The 20191-nt window shown below is 42.9% G+C and overlaps 1 protein-coding gene and 1 long non-coding RNA gene across 15 annotated transcripts in view; one reads left to right on the top strand and one right to left on the bottom strand.

Moving 5' to 3' along the window:
- Nucleotides 1-20191, top strand: part of ANKFN1 (ankyrin repeat and fibronectin type III domain containing 1) — a 603208-nt gene that overhangs the window by 497312 nt on the left and 85705 nt on the right. The gene's annotated exons all lie outside the window — the stretch shown is intronic.
- LOC109494314 overlaps nucleotides 1-20191 on the bottom strand; it is a 78921-nt gene that overhangs the window by 6489 nt on the left and 52241 nt on the right. For 6 of the 7 annotated variants that reach the window (XR_006589756.1, XR_006589755.1, XR_006589754.1 and 3 more), the window contains 2 exons: nucleotides 14080-14152; nucleotides 10238-10910 (listed from right to left, as the gene is read on the bottom strand). This is a non-coding gene — a long non-coding RNA (uncharacterized LOC109494314). Of the gene's footprint in view, nucleotides 1-10237; nucleotides 10911-14079; nucleotides 14153-20191 lie in introns of those variants that run through there. The other variant, XR_006589758.1, reaches the window with a different exon arrangement.

The following is a 20191-nucleotide window of genomic DNA, read 5'->3' as shown; positions in this document are numbered from 1 at the left end:
GCTTTTGGCCAAGGGCTTTTGTAAGACTTATAAGGCTAAGAGCAGGTACAGTGTGATCTTTGGTATAAGTTATAGAGTTAGAATGAGGTTCTGAGTGAGAAAATACTTAGCATTTCAGAGGTAATTTCATGAAAGTCATCATGAGACCTAGCACATCACTGTGTTGATTTAACTGGAACTTTATAAGATCGTTTTAGCTCTGGTTTCTAAAACTGCCAAGGTTCATGTATCCGCCTGACAATAAATAACCAACCTTTTCTAGATTGATCTGTAATGGATGCTAATTTGAATTACCCCCAAGAAGTTTCTGGCATAGGACCAAATAAACATGGCGAGGGTAAAAAGGCAGGGGAGGAGGAAATGTGGATGACTCCCTAGCTCAGGGGTTCCAGAAATAAACATTTGATGGGTTAAAAGTGTCTAATAGTATCTGCCTTCAAACCCGGTCATGGGCATGAAATCTGGAACAGGTTTAATTATTCTATTAGGGTAAGGAAAATTTGTATCTGATAAAAACAGTCTACCAAACACGGCATTTTGAACAGAGCTGTTCTTAGACTGTTTTATGTGAGAAATATAGGAGAAGTGGCAGCAGTAATAGTCAGAAGTATTTACTGAGCTCTTATACGCCCAAGCTAATGTACATTTTGTGTACATTTTCTCATTTAATATTCTCAACAATCTTATCTTTATGAGGCAGGACCTATCCTCAGTTTTTAGATGAGGAAAATTAAGAAGTCGACCAAGTTACACAGCTAGTAAGTGATGAAGCCAGGACACATATTCCTCGAAAGTTATACCCATAACATCATACTAAACCTCCGCTTATATTAAAACATATTCAGGCTTTTGTTGTTCTACAGTTGTGGGTCAAAGCTTACTTATGATCAATAGATTCTTTGTGACTTCTAAACCCGTGGACTCAAATTAAGGGGAATCCAATCTTGGGGCGCCTGGGTGGCTTAGTCGGTTAAGCATCTGACTTCAGCTCAGGTCATGATCTCACGGTTTGTGAGTTCAAGCCCCACGTGAGGCTCTGAGCTGTCCTGACAGCTCAGAGCCTGGAGCCTACTTAAGATTCTGTGTCTCCCTCTCTCTCTCTGCCCCTCCCCTGCTCACGCTCTGTCTCTCTCTGTCTCTCAAAAAATAAATAAACATTAAAAAAATCTTTTTAAAAGGGGGGAGTCCAATCTCTTCCAGCTCAGAACTATCAAAGTATCAGAGGAATAAATGTAAGATAGGAAATAATTTAGAACACTTTCACAAGAATTATTGGCTATAGTAACTATAGGCTATTTTGACCCTCCTGTGCCTATGTCAGACACAATTTAGGCTGGAATAATATCAGAGCTGGAGTTCAGCAAAGCGTCCAGAGACCCTTTTCAGTGATTGCAATGACAGAAACTATATTTTCAAAATGAACTTTCTAGAAGAGCATTTTATTAAGAATAAATAGCCACATATATTGTTTGGCCCATCACAACATTCTGGGTGTCTTTCTGAAAATTGCTGTAGGTGTTTATAAGATTTTTACCTCCCTACATACATATTTGTTAACTTTATTCCCTCCATTTCTTTTCTTCAAGACATCTGGTTAAGCCTGGGTTCCTATTATGCATTAGCTGAGCTGTAAATTCCTAGTGGATTAGGATAAAGGCACCCGTGAAAATGATGGGAGCTTTTACACGGACCCACCAGGAATATGCTCTCGTATTATCCTAGCAGTGGAGGAAGAGAGCAATCAGATTCTTTATCTCCAAAACTATATTCAACTCACAGATTTTGTGGGAAAGAAACGGAAGAGAGGATCAGAGATACCAAGGTTAGGTTATTGGATTAGTAAAAAGTTTCATTTCTGTTACCTATTTCAAAAATATTTATGCCAGGTAAAAAATGAAGAGGGAACTAAATTTTGAGGTAGTCTATGGTATTGGTATCCTTCCTGGTTATAAAGGTAACCAGCCCCTGAGCGATTAGCATAGTGGATTCTGTGGAGATGGCTAAATTGATACAAAAAAGTTTCCACTCCCCCTTTGGACTAGGTTTGACCACAGGAATTAACACTGACTAATAGCTGGGGATGGAAGGAACTCACGAGATCATGCTGCTTGGAAACACAGAAAGGTAAATGCTGTTAAGAACTTTTTTTAAGTCTACATCTTAGAATTTGTGTCCCCATCCTATGAGATTCCAAGGACCCAGCTGCACTGCAGTAATCTCAAAATCTCACTCAGAGACAACCAGAATTTACCAGAAGATGGAGGAGACAGAATTTTCCCTATTCTTCCTACAAAATACAGAGAAAAACACTGAGGTGCTGTTAGAAAAGGCCAGCTCAAAAACAGAGGTTTTATGAAACAGCCCGGGTCTCGCAAAAAAATACATTGTCTGGCCTTCAATTGAAAATCACTCCCAAAGTGGGAGAACCAGGATGGTCTCAAACTGGATGAAAGAAGACAATCAACAAAGACCAGCCACAGAATAACAGGGATGTTAGGGTTTTATGACAAGAGTCCACAGCCATGATACAAATGTCTCAATAGGCAATTACATCCATGCTCGGAACAAATGAAAAAATAAAAAGCCCAAGCAGAGTAACAGAAAGTCTTAGCAAAGAAATGCCAAGTGGAAAGAAAAACTAAATGCAGACAGTACAACTGAAAAATGCAGTAGGCGAAATACCAGCCTCATTGGGTATGCCCCACAGCAGAATGGAAGGGGCAGTGGGGAAAAAAATCAGTGAGCTGGAAGATGGAAAAGTAGAAATTACCAGTGTGAAGAACAAAGAGAAAACAGACTGGGAGAAAACAGACGGAGCATTAAGACACCAGAGGGATGATAACAAAAGATCTAACATTCATGTCATTGGAGTAGCAGAAAGAGGGGAGTACTAGAGAAGGGCAGTACTAGAAAAGTACTTAAAGAAATGAAAACTCGCCAGTTCTGGCAAATGACAAAAACCTACAGATTCAAATAGCTGAGCACGCCCCAAACCGGATCCAACCAAAAAAAATCCACACCAAGACACAAAATGGTCAAGTTTCTAAAAACTGAAGACAAGAAAAATCTGGAACACAAGAGAAAAACAACACCTGAACCACAGGAGAAAAACAGTTCAAATGATAGCGGATTTCTCATCAGAAACCGTGGAGTTCAGCCAGAAGCAGAACAATATTTTCCCAGCACTTCAAGAAGAGAATTGTCAGCCCAGAATGCTATGCCCTGCAGAATAACCTATCAAAGTGCGAGCAAGATTTTTTTTGTAGATACAGACAAGGCTTTATAAAATGTTTTTTTGAGAGGCAGAGGAACTAAACTAGCTACAGTAATTCTGAAAAAGCAGAATACAGGGGGGCGGGGGGAGGGGAGTGGAATCAGTCTACCCAGATCCCAGACTTTATTGCAGAGCTGTGTGATCAAGACATTGGGGCATTGCCGGAAGGACAGACACAAAGATCAGTGGAACAGAAGAGATCCCAGAATTTGAGCCACACACATGCACCAAACTTCTTTTTCACAAAGGTGCAAAAGCAATCCTGTTGCCAACAGATAACCTTTTCAACAAATGGTGTTGCAGCATTTGGATATCTCGAGGTAAAACAAAAACAACAAAACAAAACAGAACAAAACAAACAAAACAAAAAACACATTTACCCTAAGTTCCAAACCTTGTACAAAAACTGATGCAACTTGGTTCATGGACTTAAATGTGGAAGGGAAAAGAAAAAAGAAAAGAATATTTAATTTGTTAGTATTAGTGATCACTAGCAAACATTTTGCTTTATTTTTGTTTCTGTTAGTGTTATGTACATTATTTTAAAAATAAATATTTCCTTCAAATTTATGCCAAAAAAAAAAAAAGGATTGATTTCCACAAGCAATGATTATGAAACTGCTTTGGAAATGCCAAAAATTTTAGAGGTTTCCATTGGAAGAATTCATTTATATATACATAGACATATATATACACATACATAGACATATATATATATATATATATATACATATATATATGTGTGTGTATATATATATATATATATATATATATATATATATATGTTTTAATTCCAGTATCGTTAACAGCATTATATTAACTTCAGGTGAGGATGGATGGGTGACTCAGTTGAGCGTCCGACTCTTGATTTTGACTCAGGTCTTGATTCCAGGGTCATGGGATTGAGCCCCGAGTTGGGCTTTGTGCTGAGCATAGCTTAATATCCTCTCTCTCTCCCTCTCTCTCTCTCTCCCTCTCCCTCTGCCCCTCTCACCCACTCACCCTCTGTCTCTAAAAAACATAAATAAATAAATGGTCTTCAGATGTGCAATATAGTGATTCAACACGTACATACAACACCCGTTGCTCATCGCAGACAAGTGCACCCCTGAATCCCCATCACCTGTTTCACACACCCACCCCCAACCACCTCCTCTCTGGTCACCATCAGTTTGTTCACTGTAGTTGAGTCTGTTTCTGAGTTTGTCTATCTTTTCTTCTTTTGCTTGTTTTGTTTCAAAGAGTTCATTTTAAAGTTCCACATGCTCAGAAGCTTTTTCCTCTTGGCATCTGAATAAATCCTGATCACTAACTGCCCCGTAATGAGGAGAGCCTTACACAAGTTCATCAGCGTCTCTTTCAATGAGACTCAAATAGCCTTACTCCTCCTCGTTAAGCCAAGTTATCCCCAGTTAACAAAGTCATGATATTAATACTCTTATTACGCCTATTTTTTTTCTAAAACATGAGTTTAATAAGGGAAGAACAGGCACTATTTTTTGAAACACAAGTAGTTACGATCCCCTCCTCGTTTATTTTTTTTCCACGTCCGTCTACTTATTAGCTGTGTGAACTTGAACAAGGACTTAACCCCTCTGGCCTCAGTTTCTTCCCTAAAATAGGAAGGGAGTGTTTCTGCTGTTTTCAGAGTCATAAAATGGAGCCACAGTTACTTAAATAATATATAATTAAAAAACAAGAACTGACAGTACAATAGGCAGGAGAAAAGCCAGGCCAGTTTTGAGAGTTGAAGCCCCAAATGACAGACTTCCCATTTTCTTTGCCCTGAGAATAACATCTTCTTGTTATTCCTGGGAACCTACTAGAATTCTCCAAAGTCTATATTCTTTTCTTTCTCCAAAGAGCTAGATATTAACACGGTTTTGTCCGTACAGGAGGAAGAACACTTCTTGTAGGCTTCACCTTTCCTAATGACTGTTTCTGTGAATGAGGATATATTCTGTTTGCTTTGTTAGTCGGGAAGAGGGACTCTAATTTCTTGCAAATTCTACTTGAGTTATTTTCACTTGGATAGTTCTAGCTACTTAATAGAAATAGTTTGCCAAGGGGCGCCTGGGTGGCGCAGTCAGTTAAGCGTCCGACTTCAGCCAGGTCACGATCTCGTGGTCCGTGAGTTCGAGCCCCGCGTTGGGCTCTGGGCTGATGGCTCAGAGCCTGGAGCCTGTTTCCGATTCTGTGTCTCCCTCTCTCTCTGCCCCTCCCCCGTTCATGCTCTGTCTCTCTCTGTCCCAAAAAATAAATAAATGTTGAAAAAAAAATTTTAAAAAAAATTTAAAAAAATAGTTTGCCAAAACTTCCCCAAAATTTCCAAATGAATTTATTTGGTCACTGTTAAGTAGTGTCTAGAGGTATGCTTTTAAACTGACCTCCTTTTCTCATCGTTTTATCCTTCCGTGTTTCAGCAGTTAAACTTATCTGACACTATGGTGGTAAATTCTTTGTTATTTGGTAAGGAATTAACAAGGATAAAAGAATCTGTTTGTGTTGGTTTGATGTTGAGATTGGAGGAAAAAGTTTAACTTTACAGATCTTCTGCTCTTGTTGTGTGATCTACTTCTAGAAAATCAAAATCCAGGAAAAGTTAACAAATTAATTGGTATTTTTAATAAAATGGTCTTAGGGGTGCCTGGGTGGCTCAGTCTCGGTTAAGCATCTGACTTAGGCTCAGGTCGTGATCTCACAGCTTGTGAGTTCAAGCCCCGCATCAGCCTCTGTGCTGACAGCTCAGAGCCTGGAGCCTGCTTCAGATTCTGTGTCTCCCTCTCTCTCTGTCCCTCCCCTTCTCATGCTCTGCCTCTCTCTCTCTCTCTCTCAAAAATAAATAAAGACTAAAAAAATAATAACTATAATGTAGGGTAGACCATGGTAAGTGCTGTAAGAAAAAGAGAAATTAGGGAGAGAAGTCACATTCTATTCGGTTCATGAGTTTGGGCCATGCATTGGGTTCTCTATGCTCTGATTCTGTGGCTCCCTCTCTGTCTGCCCCTCCCCCACTCATGCTGTGTCTCTCACAAATAAATAAACATTAAAAAAAAAATTTAATGGTCTTAAGAGATGGCCATTTGTTTTAAAACATTAATAGTAAAACAGTGATAAAAAATTAAAAAACAAAAGGCATTAAAAATTAAAATATGTAAAATCAGGTTTAGAAAGGGTTTTACATAAAATGATGCAGTGAGCTCTAAAAAGCAAGAATAAAACCATAAATCACAAACAGCCATGAAATATGTATAACATTAAAAAAAAAAAAAACCCACCAGAGTTTTAGAGTTTAGCAACCAAGGAAAAGCAGAGATCATCTGGCCCAACCTATTCTTTTAAAAGTAAGGAAACTGAGTCCCAGAAAGGTAAATGGACTCGCTTGAGGTCACAGAGCTGAGCTAAAATTCCTAGATCCCTGCTCCCAGTTCACTATTCTGTCCCCGACAGCATTTAGTAAAAGTCACCAGAGAGACCTGAAGCCCAGGCTGGGGACCTCAGGGGTTAAAGCGCCTCGCCCGTAATCTGAGCAATTCATAGGACCCTCGTGAGATTTCTGAAGTTTGCAGAAGCCGAGGATGGTCAACAAGGGGAGCTCCTTCAACTCTGATGTCCCCGGGACCAGAGTAACCTGCCGAGGGCCCTCGGACCCTTGCTACTTGTGCTGGCATCAGAGGCTCACACCTCAGCCCCCAGATCCCTGCATGTCTGTTTTTATCCCTGCATTTCTAGCTGGGGTGGATAATGGGAAGCAATACGTCAGGTAGGAATCTCGACAGCTGCCCAACCCCCAGTCAGTGCATGGGAGCGGCCCACTGGCCCCCACTCTCCAGGACTATGCCACGATTTTAAGGAACATAAATCTGAGAATCTGGTTTTGCTATTTCTTTCAACTTTTTTTTTTTTTTATTTATTTTTGGGACAGAGAGAGAGAGAGAGCATGAACGGAGGAGGGGCAGAGAGAGAGGGAGACACAGAATCGGAAACAGGCTCCAGGCTCTGAGCCATCAGCCCAGAGCCTGACGTGGGGCTCGAACTCACAGACCGCGAGATCGTGACCTGGCTGAAGTCGGATGCTTAACCGACTGCGCCACCCAGGCGCCCCTGGTTTTGCTATTTCTACGAGTTCCTGAGCTCGTAGACCATGACCAGCTTTATGTGGTGATGACTACATGGTCCATACTCCTTAACACACACACGGTCTCTACACAACCTGGCCCTAACACTCCCAGCTTCATTTCCCACCACCTGTCGCTCTCCATGCCAGGGCTAAAACCACACAGCAGCTCACCTTACCTGGGACTCATCTCACCATCCCGTGCCTCATGCCCTCGCACATGTTGTTTCCCTTTCATCTCCTTCCAACATCGAGCCTGAACAAACGGATGGCTGGATGGATGAGGGAGTGGATGGAAAATGAATGAGGGAGTGAGGGAATATAATTTGAGGAGCCTTAGAAAAACCTGCCATCTCAAACTGGCTCCAGCTCCCATTCAACAACTGAAAATTAAGCCTCTACTATCTGCGTAGCCTCACACCAGTGTTGTGATTATCCACTATGAAGTGTATAGGAAATAGTTTAAATAATGGTTATGATGCCGAAGCTGGAGTAGTGAGGTTAGCCAAAAAAAAAAAAAAAAAAAAAAAATCCTTTTTTTAATGTCATGAGGAAATCAAGGTTCTTGATATGGTGTTAACTCTCACTCACTTGCATTTCTTGAGCAGGGGAGAGGTGAAATTATGCCCAGGGTGCCAGGTAATTGTGCAATACCATGGATACACCAGTGGGAGTGTGGCGTGTATGGGAAGCCTTCGCCCATGACGTTTGCAGTGGAGGAAACAAGCTTGGGAACTCTCTAGCAGAAATAAGTATCCTGTGTTGTCTTCTGACTTCCTCTGTTTAACATGAAAGTGCTTTGGGAGAAAAAATAACTAAAATACGTAAATGAAAATAAATAGTCTCAGGGCTTAGCCATCACTCATACTTTGCTCTAAAGTCATTGATCATGAGATGTGTCTTTAATTTTTAAGTAGAGGTTCAACTTTCCTGTGTGGCATCTGGGTCCAGAGTTTTTATAATGGGAGAATGCAGGGAGGCAATTCTGGAAGGCTGGCACAGTGGTGCAGGCAAGTTGGCTCACTGAGAGAAATGCACGGCCCAGGAGGAGCACGTAGACACAGTTCTGGGGAAGGCCAGAACAGGAGAGAGACCCAGAAAGAGGTAGCAAGCCTGAAGGGCAGCTCTATCCTGCCTTACAGTCTCCATCCTCTCCTTCATTTGATGCACATTCAGTGAATGGGGCACAACCCCAAGAAATGGCACTCAGGCTCTAGAATGCTGCTCCTAAACCACTTTGGTATCATTCTCCCTTTGAAAAGTTCGTAGCACAGTGGCTCTGCCTGCCCAGTAAAAACACAGGTCTAAATGTCAAGGCCTTTGTAAACACTCCGAAGCTAAGCCTTAGATTTTGCAGAGGTCTGTGAACTCCAGGTTAAGGACCCCATGATCAGTTAATATTTGCAGACCCTTCCAAAGTCTGTCAAGTACTTTGCATATCATTCTTGGAACAACCCAATTAGCCAGGTACTCTCTCATTTTATGCATGAGAAAACAGAATGTCCTCCTGGTAGGTCACAGTCTATTCTATTCTCTATTTTGTCTGTATGGAAAATATCTGGAAGGGGAGTCAAGAACAGGTATCAGTGGTGGCCTGTGGGAAGCAAGCTAAGAGGGAATATAACCTTTGGTAGTATTTGCACTTTCTCCATGTATGATGCCACTAGTTTGTTTTATTTTGTTTTCTTTTTAAAGAGAGATCTGATCTGCTACTTTCAAACCTGTATTTTTATCCCTTTAAATAGGCGAAATGATGGGTACACTTAGAAAAGTCAGAGATTTCCAATGTCTTCTGAAAAATGAAATCTTTTATGCAAATTCCCATGTCAATTATCTCCTCATACTAGTCAGATAATTTATGGATAAATTATACATTTTAAAAGTAAATTTCGGTTAAGCGTCCGACTTCAGCCAGGTCATGATCTCGCGGTCCGTGAGTTCGAGCCCCGCATCAGGCTCTGGGCTGATGGCTCAGAGCCTGGAGCCTGTTTCCGATTCTGTGTCTCCCTCTCTCTGTGCCCCTCCCTCATTCATGCTCTGTCTCTCTCTGTCCCAAAAAAAATAAACGTTGAAAAAAAAATTTTTTTAAATAAAAAATAAAAATAAAAGTAAATTTCATTGCAGCATGGTGAGACTGCATCTTGCAAATATATAGTACTTATATTTATAATAATTATATATTTTATTGGGTCTTCTTGGCCTTTTACTTGTAAATTGGTTTTCAGTAGAATTATTGGATTGTGCAGATTTTGTTTTGCTTTTTAAAGTTTATTTATTTTGAGAGAGAATGAGCAGGGGAGGGCAGAGAGAGGGAGAGGAAGGGAGAGAGAATCCCAAGCAGGCTCCGTGCTGTCAGCACAGAGCCCGATGCAGGGCTCAATCTCATGAACTGTGAGATCATAACACGAGCCCAAATCAAGAGTCAGACGCTTAACAGGCACCCCAGGATTGTGTGGTTTAATGCCAGATTTTTTGATAAATACTAAAATAAATAAGCCTTTGCGCCTTCATTCTCCAGTCCCAGGCAGCATTTAGCATTTAGCCTCCTCCCTGACCTACACACACATTTTCAACTGTTTCTTCTCCTTGTATGCTACCAAAACCTTTAGGTAACTAAATAATCAGTATCCAATGTTTGCAAATGCTTTTTTTTTTTTTTAAGTTGAAGTGTAGTTAACATCCAGTGTTGTATTAGTTTCAGGTGTGTGATACAGTGATTCAACAATTCGATACATTTCTCAGTGCTGGTCCCGACAAGTGTGTTGACAAGTGTGCTCTTAATCCCCTTCACCTACTTCACCCATCCCCGCCCCGCCCCCCCCCCCCCCCCCCCCCCCACTCTCTGGCAACCACCAGCCTGTTCTCTGCATTTAAGAGTCTGGGTTTTTTTGTTGGCCTCTTTTTTATTTTGTTCGTTTTAAAAATCAAAACCCTGAAGCCTGAGATGCTTGTTACTTTTCTATGCTGAGGCCTAATGGAATAAAAACTGGTAAGGACATTTGTAAACAGGTGAGGCAGAGGAACACCTGGATGTGAGAACTCACCATTCAAAACGATTTGAAATAAGTTACTGAGTGGTGACCCGGAAGACGCTAGAAACACTGTTTCAGCCCTGACCACCTCCAGTGGGTTTTTTTCTGTTTTAGTCTCTGTTATAAATGGAAGAATCTATCCCTGAAAGGGTCAGCCAAGTCCGTGTAATTACTTTTAGCTTCCGCCTGAACTCTAGCTTTTGCTTTCATTTACGGCTGGTGCTCAGTGGCGGGGGTCTGGTGTTGCAAGAGTGAATTTCAAAGCAGAGCCCACAACCAGGTTTTCTGCCATGGGAGAGACCATGTTCTGGGTCTACGGCTTCAGCTGTCTAGGTCTCCAGGGGCCTGGCCGCGTCCTAGAAGGGCGAAACCAACAGTATGCAGGACAGCTCGGGGTCCACTGTCAGTACAGCTGCAGTCCGATGACGTGATTCAAGCGTTCGTCAACACTATCCAGCAGTTACTCTGAGGAGATTCATCTTGTTGACTGAGTGGAAGTAAGGGAAAAAAAGGAAAAGAATCATGCGGAAAGGTGACTGTTCTCAGGTACGGCAGACCTTCACAGGAAATCTAAGTTACTGTGCACAGTGTTGGTGGTGAATGAGCTGGCCAGACCACCCCAGATGTAATAAACCGTGGGCTCCACAGAAAACAAAGAGGTTTAGGGCCATGTGTCACACAGGCATGCGGAATCTATAGGAATTAAAGTCAGAAATGGTACAGCTGGGTTGTGATACCTACACCAACCAGCTCTCAGGAAGTCATTGGACACTCTAAGAATCAGCTCCCTTACTTGAAATACAAGAATAAGAACAAAGTTGGCAGAGCTAGTGAGGTTTAAATGTCTCCCATGAGCCTCCTTACATCAACACCGGTCATCAGATTAAAACACGAATCGATCATGTCATTCTGCTGCTCATGAGCCTTCACTGGCTCCCACGAGGTAAAAACCAACTCTCAGCATTGCATTCAAGGACTTTCACATATCAGCCCAGCCCCCAGCCCCCACCTCCTGCTTCCCTCTGCTTCAAACCATCCCTCCTTTACCTTATCATGCCCATCCTCTCAACCCTTGGTCTCTCTCCCCAGAATGCCCTTCTCTGGGTGGTAAAATCCTATTCAGTCTTTGAAACCCAGACCAGACGTCACCTTCCCTTACCCAGTCCCCCTCCCAAAGTTTGTTGGTCCTTAGAACGTGAACAACACCTTGTTCACCTGCCTGCGACGGGGAGCATTGTGCCTACTGTAATTGCCTGTATCTTTATCCATCTGCCTGCTGGGCTGTGAGCCCCAATTCAAGGATGATGTCTTATTCTAGTTTACATCCCTGTTACCCAGCGCTGTGCCTTGCAATCTTAAAGGTGCTCGCAAAAGTGTTGGCTCCTATGTGGAAATGTGAACTCATGAAGGTGTTCTTAAGCTGGAAAGTGTCATTTAAGTGTAGTATTATCATTAATGAAGGTGAAGGACCGAGCAGCAAGAATCGGTCCCCGAGATTTGCACTTAAAGGAATGAGTATCAAACCCTTCTACATCTAAATGCTACGTGTTCTTCCGGGGCCCTGCAGGGAAGTGGGCGGGCACACTGGGGGTGAGCCCCTTGGGGCGCCAAGGCGTAACGCCCTACCCAAAGCTGGTCTGTGGAACTGCACCTTCACCTGATAGCTAACTGAAGATTCGGAAGGATCACCTGTCAGACTTTCTCCAAATCAAAACTTACAAACCTGTGTGCCTCCAGGATTCCTTCTTCCCAGCAACTGTTTTCCTCGCCTTTCATACATTCTGAAGTGACATTTAACTATGAGGGAAAGAGGCACTGGATTCTGAGCCCAGACCGACCTGGATTCAAAACTCGAGCCTGTGTTCATTCCCAGCGTGCGGCTTGGCTAGCACACGCAGGCTTGCAGAGCCTGTGACGTCACGTCTAAAACAGGAAAAGTGCCTAACAAGGAAAACCAAGTGCGACAGATGTGGAAGGGAGTATCGCACGCTGAAAATGCCAGGAAACTGTAAGATGTTCTTTCTGTGATGAGAGGTGGACAAGTACCAGCCACAGGCTTACTTTCCTTTGTTACTTCTTCCTCCTTTTCTCTCTCCTTTCACATTGCGAAAGTACATCTCACTGGTCTGTTTCTGTGTAGAGGAGTGTTTGCTCCAAATCTAATAAGGCTCATCTAAGGGACAACTTTTGGGGGAACATAATAGAGTCAGCAGCCCCCATGGTAACAGCATTTCTTTGATCTCTTGCCACTGAGTGTTGTTTTGAAAGTTAATTGAGGATGAAATCATCTCCCCAAAAAACAACTGTCAAAGGAGATTCCAACTCACCTCAAATCCAACCAACTCTGTTTTGCACGTGTAAAACTGAGATGACAACCACTGCATAAATATTAAACGAGCAGTGAGATGTCAGTGTTTTCATTACTGTGTGAAGTGGGACTCTGAACGAAGCTGAGACCAGTTTGGTACACCTGCAGAGGCAGCATGGGTTTTGATATAACCACGATATTTGATTTGGAAATTTAAAACATACAGTGTTGCCAATAGCTCTTAGTTTAAAAAACAACAACAAAAAAAAGTAGTTGAACTCCAGGATTCGCCATTTCCTATAAGAGCTTGAGATGCCAAGTATTTAGGTTTATATGAAAATTTGGCTCACAAATGCCTCAACGAATAGGAAAATCTGTCTCTTGGCGGGTAACGGAAGTCAAGCAATTTCTTCCTCTTCACCCTCTTCAGAGGGTGAGACGCCAGTGCTGAACTGGTGTTCCACCTCACAGGGATCACGGCACACGAATACTTCTGGTCTCCCAGACTGTAGCCTTCTCCCCTCCAGTTTTTCTCCAACAAGCTACAACAGTGATCTTTCTAAAATGCAAATCTGATCATATAATGGCCTAATCTATCAATAGCTCCAAAATGCCTTCAAAATATGTTAGCAGGATGAGCTCTTGCCTCGTGGTCCAATCTCTGCTCTGATTCAAGTCACACTCCCATCCCACCTCACCTCTTCTGTCCCCGGTGATTGCCCTGCAGTTCCCTGACCACACCATGATTCTGGGCCTTTGCTCTCACAGCAACCTCTACCTGGAATGTCTCTGACCACTCTCTTCCCTTGGCAGACCTGCACATCTTCAGGACTCTGTCAGGAGTCAGCTTGTCCAGAAAGCTGTCCCTACCCACCCTCTCCTCAGGCTGCTGAGGGTGCCCCCCTCTGAGCCTGCCTCTCTCATAGACTCATCATATTGCATTCGAACCTTGTAGTGACTTGTCCATTGCCCCCATTGGACTGCCATTGTCTTGAGGGCGAGGATCAGATTTAATTCATAATCCCATCCCCAGAACTTTACATAATCTGGTCCCTACTGGACCTTCAGTAAAAGTGTGGTAAGTCAATCCACCAAATGGCACTAGACTGAAAGCTGGGTATGACTTCTTATCCCAAACATGCCAGCAATTAGTGTGGTGTTGGATCTAGGCCGATAGAGACTCTATCACATGTGTATTTCACTCCAGTAAGTCCACATAATTCTTTCTCTCGCTGTCTATGGGCCAGTACCTTACCCCCAAGATTGAAATACTGCCAATGACATTCCTAACCCACCTTGTTATCTTAGAATAGGTAACAGATTTTTCAAAGTCCAAAGAGCTCCTTACCTTCATCCTCCCCACAGAGGGTGACCTCTTGAAATGTTTGCAAAGTGGCAGCAGTCCTGTTCTTCCTCTGTAACTGTGAATGGGACAGAGTCTTCTTTGTTACTTATTGCATCTACTCATTTAAGACATTTTCATTAGGAACCTACTACGTGCCAGCTGCTCCCATGGACCAAGATAAGAGGCATGGGTGAATCTGCCCATTAAACAAAATAGCTGAAAAATACTCAGCGTTATACATTGTAGGTCCAGGCTACTGACTCATTAGATACGTCCCCTTATATAAGGAGAAATGTAGAACCCAAAGGCCACAAACAAAATTAAGATAACCGTGGCACTCCCCCCAAGAAAAGTAATTAGGCCCTGTAAATAGCTCCAGCTGGGATATACATTGTACATGATGATGTGTAGTCTTTCACGGGGATCTGAAGGGGATCCCTCAGATACACCTATGTTGCGTACAGTATGAAGGGTTTTCTTTGATCCCCTGGAGCCCATTTGGAATTCTTGGGCCCCCAAGTAAACAACTCCCAAACGAGCATGTCGAGGTCTGTGCCCTCAACATCAGCCATTCTGATCATCCACACAGAAACAGAAGCTGGGTCTGGGAATGGAAGACAGGGCTCTTTGTCTCCCTGGGGAGCTCTGGAAGGCTTATTCTTGCCTTGATGAGAGAAATCTAAAGATTGGATTTTTCAGGGTCAATAAGGCACCTTGTTGAGTAATTTACAGTAGAATGTGAAAACAAATACAGGAGGGAAGCACGCCAAACAGCACACTCCCCTGGTGAGACAAAGGGAGGAGGGCTCTGGCTGACTGCTCCCAAGGTGGTCTGGTTCATTCTTATTTATTTCCGTTCTCCCACACATTCCTCTGGATCCTGGGGAACCACTCCTGCTCTGGAGTTGGTCCGTTCCCAGATCATCCATCCTGTCCCTCACCTCAGCCTAAGTGTCTCTAGCCAGAGGGGAAACACGATTGGGGAGGGCCGGAATACACTACCGCGGAAGGAGAGGGAGGAAGATTGGGCACCGGGGACGTTACAGAACCTGAACCAGGCTCAAATTATAAGCCAGCAATTTACATGAGTCTTCTGTGACTGTTTACACTGCTGTTTATTTATTTATTTTTTGAAATCAGTACTTACCTTGGCCACCACGGCCACATGTAGCTGACATGAAAATACAGAACACCTTCATGAGACTCACAGTCGCCCAGTATCCGTACAATCCCGTGTTCTTCCCCCCAACCCTCTCTCCCTCTTGAAACCACAACAAGGAAATCACAGTACTAGAGACAACGTGGGCCCTTAGGGAAAAGGGACAGAGGTGCCAACCAGGAGCCCCTGCCTTCAGTTCCCTTAGTAGAAGTCAAATATTGCAAATACTTTCTGCAAGCTTTTCATAGTTGCTGCTTTCTCTAGCTTAAAAGATCTTAATATGGCTGTTAGTCCATTTATCACTTTCTCCTTATATGGGCTTGGCAAGCAGACAAAATAGACAGGAGTTCAAATCCAGACTCTGCATGGATAGGCTCTGTAGCTTTTGGCTAATTGTTTATTTAGTAAAGCACAGTTCCCCAATAAATATTAATAGATGTCTTCCCAGAATCCCCCAAAGATCCCTAAACCTTAGCTTCCTATAAACCATTATCTGTTTTTGTTTAATTCAGGATTTTCTTTTTATCTTTATTTTTTGTAACATTTTACACATACGTGTTTTAAAAGGTAATCTACTATCTTTAAAAAAAAAAATGACTAGACCAATTTTCTTAGGAAAAACTGCCAACTCCACCCTTTGCCAGTGGTTCTTTCCCATAATCAGAAAACACCTAGCCTAGCTTCCACATCAATTGGAAACACCCTTCACTGGGACACTTGATGTACCCATAGCCACAGTTCTCTGAGGAATATGCTGGAATCCATGGCCCCTCCTTAAAATGTGCTCTCAAACAGTGGAGTGTAGATGAGGTGAAAAAGACACTGTACACATTTTTTTGTTTCTTGGGGTCTTGCTGACAGCAGGTGTTTTCTCACTTTGTCCCAGGAGGAAGAGAAAGTGACTGGCATTTTATCTGGTCAGTAGCTATTTTTGGAACTATTACTCCATACAAGGCACAATATTGGCCACTGTGGGGGATGCAGAAATGAGTCAGACACTGTATCTTCCCTGAAGAACTTATAGGGAAGATAAAATGTTCGTTTTGCACACTTTTTGGAATGCCTGCAATGTGCATATCCTCTTGTAGGCCCTGGAGATACAGTGAGGAAAAACAGACCAAGCTCATGTAGTTCATATTTTCTTGGGTAAGCAAGCAAATTAACAAATAGCTTCAGATTGTGATAAATGCTAAAAACAAAAGAACAGAGGATAATGTATTGGAGTGAGGTGCAGGATGACCTTGGTAGAAATGACTTGGGAAGTCAGAGACAGAAAGTGCCCATGAAGGAAGATGGGTAGAATAACAGGAAATGGAGTTTCAGAGAAGTGGACAGGAGTCAGACATGACTCTTTGTAGACTAGGGGTCTGTAAACTCATCCTACCAAGTGTCAGACAGTAAGTAAACATGTTAGGCTTTGTGGGCCATGTGGTCTGTATTACAACTATTCAATTCCGCCATTGAGACAACATGCAAAATTATGACTGGGGTTGTGTTCCAATAAACTTTTAGTTATGGACACCGAGATTGGAATTTCACATAATTTTCACATGTTACAAAATATTTTTTTTCCTCAGTGTAGAGACCATTCTTAGCTCACAGGCTGGACAAAAACAGGCGGTAGGCTGGATTTTTGTACAGTTTGCCCCCGTTGTACACCCCCGTTGTACAGTACGTTAAGGAGTTTGGATTTTATTCCAAGGGTACCTATGATATTTCAATGAAGGAAAGTACTGTGATATGGTCTATGCTCTGAAGAGATCGTTCTGGCTTCTGTGGACTGGTGAGGGGTATGTGCACAGGCAGAAAGACCAGTTGAGCTCTGAAACTGTCACAGAGTACCAATGTGAAACAGTGGTGATGTGGACAAGAGTAACAAGCATGGAATTAAAAGAAATTAAAAGGAGGCTGATTTGAAATGCGCTGTGCAGGTAGAGTTGAAAACACAAGTGCCTGAATCATTATAATACAAAGTAGACAGGACTCAAGCCAGGGAGAATGACAGATACAATTACTGTCAGAAACCAGAGACAGTGAGCTGGTGTTGAAGGAGACTGAGCCTCTCTCACATGGGTAGGTCTTTGACAAGAGGGGATGGGAGAGACATCAGGCTGGAAAGATGGTCTGACTGGTGATGGGGAAGGAACTCTGTTCTGAGGTAGACTTGATCTCTCCAAACCTCCCATCCTCATCTGCAAACTCATTAAACTGTAAGCTTCTTGAGGCCAGAGACCATGTTATTTGCCTTTCCATATCCCTGCAACCTAGCGGTCAATAATCTTAACATGGATTCAGTAAGTCTTTTCTGACCTACTCTATGAAACGGCATATGCTAGCAACATATATATACACATAGTTAATGTCCTCGCAGAGCTTATAGGACTAAAGAGAACTGAACTAATAATGCTACACAGGGACACTATCTGGTGGTCCAAGAGATGCAACGGGGACTTTGTGTTATCTTGGGACCAGAGAAGGCTTATGAGCAGGAGTGACATTTACATTGATTGCTGAGGGAAAAGGAAGGGATATGTAGTGAAAGTCAGAAAGAAGGAGAAAGAACATTTCTGGCAAAATGAACAGTGTGTGTGAGAGGAAGAAGCATGACATGTCGAAGATCTAAAAATCAGAGAGAAGAGAACAAGTGGGCGCAGTGGACCGTGGCTAGTGGGTGGAGAAGGCCAGGTCATCCAGGGCCCAGGCACAAGAGGAAGTTGTAGGGGCGTTTTGGGTTCACACAGCCTGGGCTTTAATTCCCAGCTCTGCCACTTGTCAGATCGGTAGAAAGACTGAACAAGTGCCTTAGTCCATCTTGGAGGACTGTTGTAAGAAATAAATGAGATTTTCTGTATGAGAATACAGTAGATTTTCATTAAGTGATAGTCTTCCTTCCTTGGCTCACAGGACAAATGCAGGGAGTAGTGCAAACTCAGAAATAGGTTAAATGCCTGGTGAAGGAGTCCTTATCTTGTAGTTTGCAGGAAGCCCAATGGAACAACAAGGACTGTCTCCTATAGAAGCCAGACCAGCTCCATCTGAGACTCCACTCCATACTTCTACAACAGAGGGTGGGGTGGGTGTCCAGAGATCAGTAGAGCAGGGTCCTGCCTTCAAGGGTTTTAATTATGTAAAGTTATAAAGAGGAGCATGGGGTGTGAAATGGGTGCAGTAGGATGAACGAACAGGCAAACAGTGCCGTCCTCCCAATGAAAGCTCCTTGTCTGGCCGGAGAGTTGGACTGTTGTTGTTTTTGCCCCTGTGGCTGCTTATTTTAATTCCATGAGGACCCAAAAGGATTCAGAAATCTGGGAATTGGCCACATATCTTGGACCTTGTGTGTAGAAATCAGACAGCTGCCACTACGTTTCTCTGCTTTGTGCCCTTTGGAAACATAAAGCGGCTTGCCAGACCTCTCTCCCTGCAGGCAAGAAGGGCATCTCTCTGCTGGGAATAAAACAAAACAGAATCTCAGCATCCCAGGAAACTCAGCCAGGAGAAGGCCCTTCCCCTGTGGAAGACGCATCACATGCTGCCTATTCTCAGAGTCCCAGCCTTCAGCTCTCTGCCACTTGGTTTTGAGTCCCCACTATTGTTCAGCTACATCCACAGCAGCCTTTAAAAAGCCTATACTTGTTAATAAAATCATTATCTGGACACTATTAAAAGGACTCGAAAACAAGCTGTTTTCGAAAAAATCTGTCTGGACATCCTATAACTCAAGGATATAGCAGTGTTCCAGGGAAAAAGAAAAAGCCAGAAGTATCTGAATTAATGACCTGTGTGACTACTTTCAGTCCAGAGTGTATTAAAAGTGCCCATACAGGGGCGCCTGGGTGGCTCAGTTGGTTAAGTGTCTGACTTTGGTTCAGGTCATGATCTCACAGTTTGTGAGTTTGAGCCCCACGTTGGGCTCTGCGCTGACAGCTCAGAGCCTGGAGCCTGCTTCGAATTCTGTGTCTCCCTCTCCCTCTGCTCCTCCCCCACTCATGCTCTGTCTCTCTCTCTCTCTCCTTCAAAAATAAATAAAAACATTAAAAAAAGTGCCCATACATATAGCCCAGATAATCATGAAATAAGATATAATATCAATGTATAATAGAATATAATAAAGAATATAATAATTATGAAGCCCAGATAATCCAGGTTAGGAACAGAGCTCTTTCACGCCATCAGGAGTACTGGACTGGTACATCTTGTCGTACCCACAATCGATATGTAGGTTTCTTCTGGGTAGCCCCTGACACTGTCCCCCTGGTTGCAGTCAAGTCCATGGATGCCCACCCTGCAGGCTGTGTGCTGCACCAGTTTCTGGGCCACCCTGGCTTGGGCTGGAAGAACTGATGCAGGAAGCCTGGGCACCTGTACTGCCCAGTGCCTGGGGCCTGACCGCTGGGCAGACCTCCCCAGTGGTGACTGCTTGGCAACTGAACTTTTGCCCCAGATTCCCTCACTGTACCACTCCTGCCTCCTAAAGGAGTTTATATACCTCATTCTTGCCTCCTGGTAACAGAATGTTACCTAAATTATGCCTGAGAAATCTATCTCCCCCCGACATTCTACCCTGGTGGTCAGGATACATCCACCCTTAGAGTCTATCTAAAGCAATCACCTAGCATTTATTCACTGGTATGATGGTAAGTGTTTAACAACTGGCTCTCTGGGGGGAAAAGTATGTGTGTGTGTGTATGTGTGTATACCTTCACATAAGTCTATTGTAAGTTTTACTGATAGGATATGTAGCACACAATTTAAAATCATAATAATAAAATATACAACACTCTTTTTTGTAAATTTCTTCTAGCCTGTTGATTCACCCAAAATGCTTTTTGTTTGTTTTTATCAAACTCTTGAGTCTGTAAGCCAACCTGTAGCTGTAATTAATGGATGAGTATAGTTGCCATTTAAGTGTTGGTTGATATATTTGTGTACTTTAAGGAAGCAAAACAAGATGAAACA

This window comes from Felis catus, chromosome E1 (assembly GCF_018350175.1).
Source record: "Felis catus isolate Fca126 chromosome E1, F.catus_Fca126_mat1.0, whole genome shotgun sequence".
NCBI lineage: Eukaryota > Metazoa > Chordata > Mammalia > Carnivora > Felidae > Felis > Felis catus.
Note: the sequence above shows the minus strand (reverse complement) of the source record. Positions and strands in the feature narration are given on the sequence as shown.